We start from the raw sequence: 12,425 nt of genomic DNA, 5'->3' as shown, positions 1-12,425 counted from the left end.
ATATATTGAAATACACTGTTTGATAAACCAAAGACTGCAAGTACTTGGGGGTGAGTCTCACTATTTGACAAAAATAGGAAAGCAGTCTAGGACAAATTAGATTTAGTACAAAATCTCATATTTAGTACAATGGACATAATTAGTTCAAATGGACCACGACCTTCATATAAAAGATCATACAATAAAGAAATTAGGGAAAGATAAAGAAAATAGGGAAAGAGATAACTTTTGTAACTATGAACAGGATAAGAGGTCATGGATATCAGTTTTTGTTACTTGAAATTGAAGTTTTTGCATAAACAAAATCAAATTAAAAAGCAAATAATTAACTAGGGAAAAATTCCTTTGTAGCAAGTTTCTGTGATAAAGCTCTGATATTCAAGATATCCAAGAAATTGATTAAAATGTATAGGAATGACAGTAATTTACAAAAAATAAATGGTCAAAGAAATTCAATTGAGCAATTCTCAATGGAAGAAATCAAATAATCAACTGCCATGAAAAAATGCTCCAAATCACAAATAGAGAAATACAAATTAAAATAGCCCTGAGGTTTTACTTCACAGTGAGATCAATGATAAAGATGTAAAAAACAGAAAATGGCAATTGTGGGAGGGGTTGCAGGAAAACACATACAATGGTGGAGTGGTGAATTGGTCTAGGCATTCTGGAAAGCATTTTTGCAAGTAGGTCCCAAAAGTTGCTAGACATACTCTTTGACCTAGCAATAGCAGTGATAAGCCTATATTCGCAGGAGTTAAATGGGGAAAATATTCTATGTACAAAATAGTTTATAGCAACTTTTTGTGTGGTAGCAAAGAATTAGAAATAAAATGGGTAATCATCAATTGGGGAATAGTTTGGAACAAATGACAGTATATGCAATGTGGTGGAAGAAAGGGGCTATTTTCAAGGAATAGTTCAAGAACAATTAATTGACAATACTGTAAAACTTTGAAAGACTTAAAAACCTGGCAGAAACTAGGCATATACCAACATCTTATACCATATACTAAAGTAAAGTCAGAATGGGTACATGATTTACACATAAAGGGTGATACCACTGGCAAATAAGAAGACAAAGGAATTTGAAACTCAATATCCTACAAAAATTAATGTTGAAAACTGTCTTTACATGTAATTGGGGGAAAAATAAAATACTATTTAAGAAAAGAAAACAAAAGACTTAAGAACCACGATCAGTGCAATATCCAACTAAGACTCTAGAGATCTGATACTACCCACATATTAAGAAGTCCTGATAGGGGCAGCTAGGTGGCACAGTGGATACAGCACCGACCCTGGATTCAGGAGGACCTGAGTTCAAATCCGGCCTCAGACACTTAACACTTAGTAGTTGTGTGACCCTGGGCAAGTCAATTAACTCCAATTGCCTCACCAAAAAAAAAAAAAAAAAGTTGTCCTGATAGATAATGAAATTAAGGAACAGAATGAGACATTTGTCTTAGCAAATGGGTACGATTATTCCCTTGGCTGTGATTACTTCTTATAAGGATTGCAGGGGTTTTTGGGAGAAGAGGGTTTTTAAATCAGTAACAAATAAAATTATTTTTGAGGGGGGAAAAATCTAGGCTAGATTTATACAAGGTATATAGGGTTGGTTCAACATTAGAAAATTATAAACATAGCAAACATCATTAACAAAAATTATATTCTTCTATCAACAAATGAAGATAATGCTTTTTAAGTAAAATGGCAATTTGTCATATTAAACACATTAAGAAAATACAGGAATGAAGCATTCCTCAATATGGTAGATAGCATCTATCTATAACCAAGCACTAGCTTTATCTGTATTGGAGCTGACAGAGCTATGAGCCTACAGGCACACTAATACACTGCTAGTGGAGCTGTGAAGTGATCCAATCTTTTGGAACTGTACCCCAAAAGTCACTAACCTATGCATACCCAGATACAACTACTAGGCTTATACCCAAACCCATGTTTATAAAAAATATTTGTAGCATTATTTTTTGTTGTAGCAAAGAACTAACAACAGAGTGGGTGCCCAATTGGAAAATCATTGAATAAATTTTTAAAATGTTATTACACAGTTAAGACAGGAGAAAAAGATTCAGACAAACTGAGGAGTGAGCTACTTATATATCGATAACATTGTAAAGAAAAACCAGTAAAGACTTATGAATTATAATCATTGAGTGAAATGACTCCAGAAGACTGATTTGGCACATAGTGAATGGGCTAGAGATGCAAAAGGAGACACAAAAAGTGGTTGTATTTGACAAATGTTTTAAATGACTCTACTCATACTATAAGGCAAAGTTTCCTTCCCTTTGGGGGGGGAAGGGTTTGGTGAGAAAGTAAGAATAAGTGATTCCAAAAAAGGAACAAAATAAAGAAAATCATTTAAATGGAGAAAATGAAATTCATATGCTGTACACCTTTAGAATACCTGTTGTTCAGTCCGTCAGACTTTCATGAACCCACAGACTTTTGTTTTCTTGACAAAGGTACTGGAGTGGTTTGTCACTTTCTTCTCCAATGTGTCTTATTTTATATAATGAGGAACTGAGGCAGAGTTGTGACTTGCCCAAGGTCACGATGTCAGAGGCCACAATTGAAATCAGAAAGATGAGTCTTCCTGACTTCATGCCCCGTGCTCCATCCACTGCGCCACCTAGCACTGTTAGACCTGGCTTAAATACCATTAGAATTATAGTGTGTTAAATTTGATAGAGGGCAGTTAGGGGACCAGGAGGAAAGCAACGCCTGGCTTGGAGTCAGGAAGACCTGGATTAAAATTCAGTCTCAGACACTGGCAGTGTGACCCTGGGCAAGTCACTTAACCCTGTTTGCCTCAGTTTCATCGGAAAAAATAAGCTGGAGAAGGAAATGGCAAACCACTCCAGTATCTGCCAAGAAAACCCCGAATGGGGTCACGGAAAGTCGGACATGACTGAAAAGACTGAAAAACAAACAAAAAAATGGATAGGGACAAGACTTGTGATTCTAAAGGTATAAGGAACTTCCAGATAAAGAAACTCCCTCTAACAGTGGTGATCGACACCATCTCCTGAGTGTATAGCCTTAGAGAATAGTTTAGAATACCTAGAAGTTCATTAATTTGCCCAGTCACTCGGCCAGCGTGGGAGTTTTTGTCAGAAGACTTGAGCCCAAGGGGCTCGCTGACGTCCGAGGCAGCTCTCTGTGCACCTGTAGACGCCACACACACTCTCTCTACCCACTATTCAGAAGCTAAAAAGTAATTTACTCAGTTTTTCTTTTCTCTACAAACGTCAAGCCCAGGCGAAGGGACCCTCTGAGCAAGACCCAGGGGCACAGAGGCGGAGCCACTTCTCCCCAGTGACACAAACTGCCCCTCTCCAGAGGCAGAGGCACCGACGGGATCCTCCCCCGCCCCACACATACCACTCCCCCCGTTCTTTTCCCTCCCCCAACCAACCCCTCCGAACAGACTTACCTGCGAAATAGACTTTCCTATCCAAAAAAAAAATGGATCTGGGAAAACTATCAAAATAAAAAGCTAAAAACACCGCTTTTCCCCCCCAAACCGGAAGCTCCCAGTTTTCAAAATGAAGTCAGTCCGTCCACCTCCGGTACGCTTAAATTTCCCGCCTCTAGCTTATTATTGGTGGAGCTCTGAAGGAAGCTTCCTGATTGGTCAGTTCAGGGAGCCTTCCGGATTGGTTGAAAGCCGGAAACAAGGGAAAGAACGGGGGTGCTGGGAGGGGCAGTAGAGGAAAAGGTTGGTAGTTGTAGTTGTTTTCTGTGGGGCTCCATCGGCAGACTGCGGAGGTGTTTGGGGCTCGAGAGACTTCCGCCATCTTTCCCGTTGCTTGTATAACCGTGTTGCTGTTGTTGTTTGGCCCACAGGGAAAAGACATTGGAATTTGGGGAATGCCGGCTGTCCGCAGACCTGTCATCTCCCTTCCCCCAGCCTCTTTCGGAGAGCTGCAGCCTAGTGGGCGGGGCGTAAGGGAGGTTTCCGCTCTTCCGCTTGGTTCTGGGCGGGAGGGTGTTTTCGGTTTGCTCTGCCCACTTACGGAAAGAAGCGCGATTGCCTCCTCGTTTTATAAACCAGCGTGATGGGTGCTCCCGGGAAAGATTCTGGAGCAAGTTTGTGGGGCAAGCTGAGCTGCCCAAGGAGACTTCCCATTCGCGTGGCTCGGAGTTCTCTCCCCGGAGTAGGACGAAGGAAGGATTCGGCGAGCGGGCTTGGGGCTAAAACGAGGGGTCCTCGGAGTACCGCCGGCCTGCCCGCTCACCTCGCACGCTTGTTGTCCTGAGCAAAAGACGGAGCGTGGAAAGCGCTTTGCAGATCTAGGATCTAGAAGCGCTACTGAAATGCTCTCTGTTATTAGGACTAGTGGTTTGGGGTTACAGTTGGTTTGCGGATAAACAAGCTTTCCAGCTATTAAATAGTGTTTCCAGCACTTAGGGAGTGCTTGGCACATAGTGTATAGGGTTAATAAGTACATGTAGACTTTAAAAAAAAATTTGCTGTGAAGAGTTTGCAGATTAAAACCTGTTAAGTATCACCAACCTATGAAAAGTGTTCCAAGTTACTACTACTCATAATTAAATAATATACATATAAACACTCATATATATGTACATATATATACATATATAAATACTTACACATATAGGGGTGTGTGTGTTAAAACAACTGAGCTTTGATGCTAAGGCCTATCAAATGAACTAGGGTGATTGGACCCATGATTTATATCAACTCATGAAGGTTAAGTAGGATTTAGAAGTCAAAGCTGGTCTGTATCAGGGGCCAGACTAAAACTCATCTTTCCTGGCTAAAGAGACCGGATCTCTATCTAGGACTAGGTTCTGACACTGAACTTATGTTTTTTCTTGGTACAGGGGACTCTCACTATCCTTACTGGTCTGCATCTTGTTTGCTACTTAGTATCTAAGTGCCCAGGCAACTCTTAAGTGTCTTGCCTAAGGTCATACAGCTATTATGTGTAAGAAGCAGCGCTTGAACCAAGATCTTTTTGCCTTTGAGCCCTGTTTGTTCTCTATCCACATTGCTTATCTAATAAATATACAATATTGGAGGAGCTGTGGGAAGTCAGCTATTTATAAACTTATAAAATGTAGTGGAGCTGTGCGTTGATTTAGCTTTCCTGGAAAAGTTTTGAACTATGCAAGAAAAATGACAATCGTTCAACTCTTTAACTCAGCTATTCCACATAGTCACATACCCCAAGTGGAAGATAGAAGAGTACTACATATGCCAAAATTCAACCTTTTTTGGTGGTAGAAAAACCTGGAAACAAAGTGGGTACCCATTGATTTGGAAATGATTGGATAAATTGTGCTATATATGTATCAATAATATCCCAGATTTTCTGTCATGCTTTTAGTACCCTCCAGTTTCTTAGATATTCTGTAAATCGATCCCTCAACATGGCCATACTTATAGTCTCCAGCAGAGATCTCTATGCATATTTGGTCTAAACTGGCTGCTTTTCCATCTGTTTTATTCAGGACCATTTCTATCTCCTATTGAAGCATACTTGGTTTTGCCTAAAGCTCCATGCAGACTAGTTTTGAAGCTCCACACAGACTGGGCCAATAGCTCTTCACTTAGTACACTCAAATGGATCTGTAAGTATTCCCAACAGTGACATATATCCATGCCAACCTGTCTTCTGGACTTTTGTTTTTGTCCTGTAAGTTCATCACAGGGTCTACTGAAGGTGCTTGGATCTTCCTCGCTTTATCTTGACATTACAAAGATAACCAGTGGAGCTTATATATGTTCACCATTTGACTAGCCCATCTTCTTTGTTCATACATTTCTTTGATTATATCTTTTATTCCATTTCTCGTTCATAATTCTCTGTTTGGTATGAGTTGCAGCCCCTTCACTTCTCTGTTGTCTTTTAATCCTTAATTTCAATTCTTGGGGGACTATGGTATATAATAACTCAAAGCTATAAAATACCAGCAGAAGAATATTCTGTTTCAGGGAAGAATTAGGAATCTTTAAAGAACTTGGCAGTTTTTCAAAGGCAACCCAGACTTCTTTCCTACTCATGTTCTATTTGCCATATCTGTACATTACATATACATTTGGGTATACAGGTATCAATGTATGTATACACATGTATATGTGTATATGTGTATACACATTAATGAAGAGCCTTTGGGGACACAATGGACAGGTATAAATGAAAGAATACAAAATGATCAGACCAGAGCAGTGAACATCTCATGGAAACCCAAAGAAGGGAGAGTATCCAGGAGTGGGTCAGTGTCATGCCACAGAAAGGTCAAGACAGATAAGGACTGAGAAACAGCTGCTAAGTTTAGCAATCAAGAGATCATTGGTAACTTGGGAAATAATTTGTTGAATAATGAGTTTGGAAGTCAGCAATTGGTTTAGAAGAGTGAGAGGATTGTTGTTGGGCCTTTGTTCTCAAAAAAGACCAATGACACTGAGGAGGTGATGTCTTGACTTGCAAGTGGATGTAAGTGAGGAACTGCTGTGTAAAGTCATCAGCTTCACTATCTCCTCCAGAGTAATTTGGTGTCCAGTGGTAAAACATAGACCAGGACTACTGGAAATGGCTCTGCCTACAATGGGAAACCTTGCCCTTTTTATGTTAAGGACTTTCACAGGTCTTAGTTTGTCTGAGGCAACAACCATTCAGTGATTAAAGGCTAGACAAGAATTGAGGCAAAAGATGACCTATTTGCCTTCTCAAAAGAATCCATCTGGGAGGGCAAGACCTTCAGAATTTCTGGCCAGAATAGAAACAATTGCTATTTACACTCCCTCTGAGCCATCAAAACCCAAACAATGAGCAAGTGAGGCTTGCCCTGACCTATTATTTGCTAATCAGCTAGTAGGTTCTAAAGAATTGGAAGCTCAGACTCCAGACTCTGAAGGCATGAAAATGTTTATTTGAGGAAGATACAGAGTGTAGCCAGGGCAATGGAATAGCAATAACAGGGATCAACGTTGCCAGATTTATTGAGGGTCTAGGAAATTTCCTCCTTCCATTCTTGGGACAGACTTTGAAATGTTGGAAAAGCTCTTATCAGCTGGCTGGAGGGCACAGGAAATGAAGAGACTGGTATGTATGTATGTATGTATGTATGTATCAACTTGGTGAAAAGCACAAGACTGGTACTTTTCTTCATTCTACTTTGTAATATTTGCTAACTGGTGAAAAGCACGGGGTCTCATCTCAAAGCACAGGGTCCCATCTCCATCACTGCCCACCCCCATCACATTTGTATCCCAATGGGTTTTATCAAAGCCTGGTTTTCCAGAGCTTTATTTCAAGAAATCATAAATGAAAACTACATGAGCCAAAAGAGTTGAGTAACAGCGTTTGGGGAGGGGGATGATGGAATGAATAGGGAAGGAAAAAAATATAGCCCCTAAGCCCCAAGATAACTTGTGAGATTTAAACAATCAAAATTTATATTCCTCTGGACAGAGAACCCACATGTAAGAGTATGACTCCCCATGTGGAAAGAAGAGAGAGAAAGTTAGAAGGAAGGAAATAGGAGTATTGCCCAACTGGAACTGGCCAGTTAGTTCCCCAAGTGGGGCAGCTACTGCTACTCACAGATTGTCCTCATACTCAAGACATCAGGAGGGTGGTATCTTGACTTGCAAGTGCATTGGATTTAAGTGAGGCAGGGCTGTGTGCAAAGTCATCAGTCTCACTTGAGAGGGCAGGAAGTGAAGATACTGAGTTATAGGGCGTTTCTCATTTTATTTGAGTAGCAGGGGGGAAATATGTTATAATAGATAACAAAGACAGTAGGATCTAATGATTTTAAGGTGTTAATGTGTAGAGAATTGGGTGTATTTATAGGCAGGAGAGAAGAAACCAGTGCATTTGGAAAGACAAAATTAAAGAGAGGATGACTAGGATTGAATTGCTGGAGAAGATGAGAGGGAATGGGATTAAGGATACATGTAAATTGGTTGGCTTGGACCACGACAGTATTCTCTTTTTCTTTTTTTAATTAAATTTTATTTTGAACTTGGGGAACTTACAAAAGAGAATATTTCTGTATCTATAGAATAGAAATTGGATATCATTTACAATTTGTTTTCATAGTATATGCAGTATTCTTCAACAGATCCTGGTCTCTTTCTTTTTTTTTTTTTTAAAGTGAGGCAATTGGGGTTAAGTGACTTGCCCAGGGTCACACAGCTAGTAAGTGTTAAGTGGCTTGAGGCCGGATTTGAGCTCAGGTACTCCTGACTCCAGGGCCGGTGCTCTATCCACTGCGCCACCTAGCCGCCCCACCTGGTCTCTTTCTTGAACTTCTCTATTCTGTGTATTTTCAAATGTTCCATTGACACTTTTTTTTCCATTTCTATTTCCCTTCCTCTCCCCGAGAAATTATTTTTTGAAATGCAATGTGTTAATTTGTTATAAAGAATATGTCTAATTCTGCAAATAGTCTGACTCTTCTGGTAGTAGGTAGAAGCATGTTTCATCATCAGTCTTCTGGAAGTATGACCCATCACTGCATTGTTAAGAGTTAAGTATTTAAAAATTGATTTCTCTTAAATCTTGTGGCTATTGTTTAAATTGTTTTCCTGCTTCTGCCTACTGTAAGGAATTAATTGTAATTTGGGGTTTTCATAATACTATCTTTGCTTTATTATGGTCAGACTAAAAGAAAAGCCTGAGAGAAGATAGAGGTGATGGGAAAATCAATCCTCTTCTCAATAATTCTCAGGAACTCAGCAGTGATGTGACAAAGGCTCTTTTATTTCTTTTTCCTGAGAAGGAGGCACCCTAGTGTGCAGCTAGTGGGTGCAAAGAAAGGGGGCTTGCAGGCCCTGTTTTATACCCTAGTCCATAATGCGAATGGACCCTCCCCTTTTTCATCATTGGTCTGATTATTCAAGGGTTACAATCTATGCACAAAAACTAGCTAATTGGAAGGCACTATTCCTACCCCTCTTCCCTATATGGGCATAACTCAGGAGTGGACCTTATACTTCCCTATATGGACACAACTCCAGATCAGACCTTTTTGAGACCAGGGCTCCTTGAGCCATGTGATTTTGTTAGCCTGAGAGGGAAGAGGGGATCTGAGACCAGGTCAGGAGGAGTATGATTGACTGTTACATCCACATTGAGAGGAGACAACTACCCATTTTCTCACAATAGGTGTTTTGTTTTGAGAGATAATTGAACAAACAAGAGGAGCTCTGACCACAGGGAACATTTATTGAAACGTTGTTTCAAAAGCCTCCCTCTAATAGCTTTCCCAGGCCCATAGGGCTGGTTAGATTATAATGGGGATAGTCCATGTGGGTGTGCTGAGCCAATTGGAGACTCAGCATGGCTAAGAACCGACACTCCCCTTTGTGGTAAAAAGTTTTAACAGTTGGTTAGATAATGGAGAGACGCCAGTTTTTTTTAGGACCACCCTTTTGGGGAGGAGACCAACAGCATGAGCTATGCACACCAGTCTGCCTGCTACGCACGCCAGATTGTCTGCTGAGTACTCAACTTTCGGGGTGCGAGCTTAAAAGGCAAGGAGAGAACAGAAGTGGGGCTTTTTTTTCCTGCTCCGCTGGTCTCCTGGCTGCGCTGCACAGACAGACACTGACTGGAGTTCGACTCGGCCCGGCTCTCGGTTAACAGCACGCGCTTGACTCGGTCTCTCTCTCTCTCTCCCCAAAGGTAGCCTTGGGTTTTGGTGAGTTTTATACGGAATATAGACTAAGCCTAGACTTAAGACAATTTGTATTGTATTTCTACTTTCCTATCCTTCTAATCAACATCACCTTGTGACTACCATAGAATAAAAGCTCTAACTAGAAAACCAGAAGCTTCTTCCATTTACTAGTCTGGGAGATAAATTAAGGGAAAGGTTAAGTAGGGGAGATTTATGATCTAATATCCAATTTTAAATCTCACACCTTCCTGTGGGAGTTTCAGTTAGTTTCAGTTAGAGATACAGTGAATTTCAGTTAGAGGGGTTAGGGATTCAGTGAAAAGGCAGTTAGTTAGAGAGGTGTGGGGACCAATTTTTTTTTTTTTTTAGTGAGGCAATTGGGGTTAAGTGACTTGCCCAGAGTCACACAGCTAGTAAGTGTTAAGTGTTTGAGGCCGGATTTGAACTCAGGTCCTCCTGAATCCAGGGCCGGTGCTCTATCCACTGAGCCACCTAGCTGCCCCCGGGGACCAATTTTTAATTGGGAAGTGTTAGCTAAGTGGCTTGCTGCAATATTGGGGCAAGGAAGGAGACCAGCAGCCTCCCTCAAAACAGAATAGGATTTATTTTAACAGGAATGAACTTAAAAAAACCCAACACAAACAACATCAGTAGGATCAAGGGAAAGGAAATAAAATGGGGAAAGGAAAATTATACAACCTGAAGAAATACCACCACCCAGGAATCAGCTGAGAATACACAGCAGAGCTCCTGTTGCCTTCCAGCATCCAGCTAGAATGGTGAATTCTCCTCCCCCAATCCCAGAAACCTCACAGCCCCCAGTCAATTGGATGGCCGCTCTGACAGTCACATGACTGCTCTCACTAGGCTTCCAATCATTATAATTTTGCCAGGCCCATGTAGGCATCAGCAAGTGGTGATGACGTGAGGTGCCAGCGCCATGGCAATGGCTACAACCAGTGGGTGGAGCACTGTGCAGTTTGCAAGGCCCCAGGCCAGTGTGCATTGAGGCATAAAAACCTCAAATAACAATTAATTCTTTACAGATGGTTCTGAAGGAAATAGGGGAGGAAGGTAGACATTTCAGAGGAGCTTTGGGTGTTTGACCTTTGGACCAAAACAGAAGAGACTAGAGCTACAGATTTTGGGGGTGGTGAGTGAGTTTTTGTTTTTTAGGCAGAGCTAGCTTTTTTGAGCTAGCTGGGCTGGAGGCAGGTTTGGGTACCTGGGTTGTTGGTTTTTTTTTACCCCAGAGATTTATACATTGTTTATACATTGTTTCTAGTTCTATTAATATCACTTGTGTGATTCAGATAGTGTTAAACTTGTTCCCATTAATAAACCTGTGTTGTTTTTGAAAGAGGCTGTTTCTTTTCTTACTTCAATACCCAATTAACTCTTATTATTACTAAATTTGGCCCTTACACTACTTCACTTTGCATAAGTTCATTCAGGTCTTCCAAGGTTTCTCTGAATCCACTCAAGAAGACCACATTTTCATCAAAGATTGCAGTAGGAGATTGTCAGAGGTAAGAAATGAGAAAGGGAGTATAAAATTCAAGGTCTCCCTCTTGCCCTCAGAATCTCAGTATAGCCCTTTATTTTCAGGCCTCAATAATTGCTTTTATTTCCTTAGGCGGGGTAGTGTGACTGATCCTTGGTTGTGAACTAGTCTCTTCTGCTGTTTCATTCACAAAAGAATGTAAACTTCTTGAAGGTTGGGACTGTTTTTTGTTTTTGTCTTTGAGCCTCCTCTTAGAAGAGTGCCATGTATATAATTGGTGAACTAAATGTAAACTCAGCTGGCAAATATAACAAAAAAGGAAAATATTGAATGTTGGCGGGTTTGTAGGAAAGCTGGGATGCTAATCCACTGTTGGTGGAGTTGGACAAAGATCTAACCATTCTGGAGAGCAATTTGAAACTATGCCCAAAGGGCTATAAAACTGTGCATACCAACCAAATTTCATCTATGCAAATGATCTTGATGTCTAAATCAGGGAAAGTCACAGTACAAAAAGAAAACTATAAACCAATTTCCCTGCTCAATATTGATATAAGAATGTTAAACAAGAACAAAGAGACTATAACAATGTATCACAAAGATCGTAATTTGTTTTTCCTTTTTAAAAAATAAAATTATTTTTGGGGCAGCTAGGTGGCGCAGTGGATAGAGCACCGGCCCTGGAGTCAGGAGTACCTGAGTTCAAATCCGGCCTCAGACACTTAACACTTACTAGCTGTGTGACCCTGGGTAAGTCACTTAACCCCAATTGCCTCACTTAAAAAAAAATTATTTTTTAGTCAGCTCCTGTTTATTATTAAGTGGTTGGGTTTTTTTGTGTGCGTGTGTGTTTTTGCTTTCTAATTTTCAGGATGTATGAAAGATATTTTGATCTACACATCCAAGAGATAATTTAAACTCAACATGTCCAAAATGAAATTCATTATCTTGTCCTCTAAACCCTTGCCCCTTCCTACCTTCTCTATTGCTGTAAAGGGCAGCACCATCCTTTTAGTCAACCAGGCTCACAACCTAGGAATCATTCTCAACTCACAATCTATCTCCCATAGCCAATTTGTTGCCAAGGTCATTGATTTCACCTTTTCAGTATCTAGAATATGCCCCCTACTTTCCTCTAACATAGTTACCACTCTTGAGGCAAACAGATGAAGTAGTAGACTATTGCAGCTGTCCAGGTATAAAGTGATGTGGACCTGCACAAATCTCTCTACAC

General features: G+C 40.5%; 1 protein-coding gene and 1 long non-coding RNA gene across 3 annotated transcripts in view; one reads left to right on the top strand and one right to left on the bottom strand.

Annotated features, from left to right (window-relative positions):
• The window catches only part of DLGAP5 (DLG associated protein 5), a 34,264-nt gene extending 30,679 nt beyond the window's left edge, over positions 1 to 3,585 (bottom strand). For both annotated transcript variants that reach the window (XM_043986434.1, XM_043986435.1), the window contains exon 1: positions 3,464 to 3,585. The gene's annotated coding sequence lies outside the window, so the exon portion shown is untranslated. The remainder of the gene's footprint in view (positions 1 to 3,463) is intronic.
• Positions 3,586 to 5,507: 1,922 nt separating this feature from the next.
• Positions 5,508 to 11,362, top strand: LOC122744132. The gene is made up of 3 exons (XR_006355052.1): positions 5,508 to 5,628; positions 10,734 to 10,840; positions 11,142 to 11,362. It is a non-coding gene; the product is annotated as an uncharacterized LOC122744132 (long non-coding RNA).
• Positions 11,363 to 12,425: the final 1,063 nt, after the last annotated feature.

The sequence above is a fragment of the Dromiciops gliroides genome, chromosome 2, assembly GCF_019393635.1.
Source record: "Dromiciops gliroides isolate mDroGli1 chromosome 2, mDroGli1.pri, whole genome shotgun sequence".
NCBI classification, from domain to species: domain Eukaryota; kingdom Metazoa; phylum Chordata; class Mammalia; order Microbiotheria; family Microbiotheriidae; genus Dromiciops; species Dromiciops gliroides.
The sequence above is the reverse complement of the archived record's forward strand: the minus strand, read 5'-3'. Positions and strand labels throughout refer to the sequence as shown.